Below are 2369 nucleotides of genomic sequence, written 5' to 3'. Positions count from 1 at the left end.
TTTTAAACATATTTGACCCCTGTGACCTTGAATATAAATCAAGGTCATTTATTTGAACAAACTTGGTAGCCCTTCATCCCAGCATGTTACTGGCTAAATATCATCACCCTAGGCCTCTTGGTTATTCAGAAGAAGTTGTTTAAAAGTTAAAAACATATTTGACCCCTGTGACCTTGAATATAAGTCAAGGTCATATATTTGAACAATCTTGGTAGCCCTTCATCCCAGCATGTTAATGGCCAAAAATCAACACCCTAGGCCTCTTGGTTATTTAGAAGAAGTTGCTTAAAGATTTTGATGTATTTGACCCCTGTGACCTTGAAAATAGATGAAGGTCATTTATTTGAACAAACTTGGAAGCCCTTCATCCCAGCATGCTTCTGGCCAATTATCATCACCTAGGTCTTTTGGTTACTGAGAAGAAGTTGTTTAAAGTAAAAAGTTGATGCGGGACGGACGACGGACGGACGGACGATGGACGCCGCACCTTGCCATAAGCTCACTTGGCCCTTTGGGCCAGGTGAGCTAAAAATGATTTCCTGGGTACAAAGATTGATGTACATTCAATGTACAAATGTAGTACATGTTTATCTGCCATTAATATCAAACTAATGGTTTTGAACTTTTAACCCCATATTTAATTCTGGATCAATTCATTCATCTATGGAAAAATAAAATAGTTGTAGTATCAATGAACTCCACGTAGATACAATGTTCATTTAAATATAGCACAAATATATCCCCTTAATATATCGAAATCATAATAATTTCATCAAAAACAACCAGTTTCATCTTAGTATACATTACAAATGCTTAGTTACAAATTAAGGTGTCTCTGGTATCCATTATGAATTTCAGATTTCGTCCTGGTGTAACAACGAGGAACCTCTTTCATTCTGTGACGACAATTTATTAATTGTATAATAGGTAGGTCAATTCCATAGTTCTCAAGTTTATGAGTTGACTTTAGTTAGTTCCAGCTCCCATTATCAAAACTTTAGGTTTACAAATAATACATGCTATTTATAGGGGAAGGCCGATGGGTGGAGGGTGGTGGGGGAGTGCTTCCCATCTCCAAAGCCCTCATGATCAACATCCATCTCCCTCTCAATTGGCACCTAATTACCATCCGTTCAATAATTTGATTCCTGTGTCCACAATCTTGATTTATGCATTTGTTTAGATATGACAACGGAAATCACTGGTATTAGGTAATTATGTATGCATAATGATCGACATAAGTTTAAAGTAATTACTGTACATGTATATTTATAAACCTAGTACATTAGTTTTGTAATGGCCTCATTCCGGTTTTGTCACTTACTTTCTGCTTTTCTTCTTTTTTTATTGTTTGCCTTTCTAAATAATGAAGATATCTACATTGATAATTTACTAAGCAGACTTCATTACATACTCCAATAGGAAATCTAGAAAAGCAACTCCTCAAATAGATTTTTCTATTGCTAAATATCATGACTATGACTTATTTCATTTAATAGCAAGTTGTTTGAGCATTTTATTTTATATTACACTTATGACCCTAAATATAATTCAAGGTAATTTCTGTTGGCAATATTTGTAGCACTAAAGCAATTTCTTTCATTTTGATTTTTTGAAAAAAAATTGCATGTTAAAATTTAAATATAATTCAAGGTAATTTCTGTTGGCAATATTTGCAGCACTAAAGCAATTTCTTTCATTTTGATATTAACTTTTAACAAGAGTACCGCAGGGTGGAACAATATACGCCCGTCGAATGCCATATAGTGTTAAATACTTTCTTACATTGAAATAAGATCTGCATCATTCTAAGAGTGGTTAGCTGACATGCTATAAACAAGAGGCCCAATGGGCCTGCATCGCTCACCTGTTATTAATCTAACACTTGTAATCTTAAGATTTCATAAGAACCTATTAAAAGATTTAAACATTTGACGCATCTGATCTTGATTGTCGAACAAGGACATTAGGTTGAAAGTGGATCATGGTCATTCATTTGAACTAACATGGTAGTCCATCCCAGCATGCTACAGGCCCAATTTCAGTACCCTGGCCCTTTTGCTTATTGAAAAGAAGTCGTTTGAAGATTTTAACATATTTCAACCACTGTGACCTTGAAAGTTGGTCAAGGTCATTTATTTGAACAAACTTGGTAGCCCTTCATCCCAGCATGCTACAGGTCCAATATCAGTACCCTGGGCCTTTTGGTTATTGAGAAGAAGTCATTTGAAGATTTTATGACATTTTGACCCCTTTGACCTTTGAAAGTTGGTCAAGGTCATTCATTTGAATAAACTTGATAGTCCTTCATCCCAGCATGCTACAGGCCCAATATCAGTACCCTGGGCCTTTTGGTTATTGAGAAGAAG

The sequence above is a fragment of the Mizuhopecten yessoensis genome, unplaced genomic scaffold (genome assembly GCF_002113885.1).
Source record: "Mizuhopecten yessoensis strain PY_sf001 unplaced genomic scaffold, ASM211388v2 scaffold11115, whole genome shotgun sequence".
NCBI classification, from domain to species: Eukaryota; Metazoa; Mollusca; class Bivalvia; order Pectinida; family Pectinidae; genus Mizuhopecten; species Mizuhopecten yessoensis.
The sequence above is the reverse complement of the archived record's forward strand: the minus strand, read 5'-3'. Positions refer to the sequence as shown.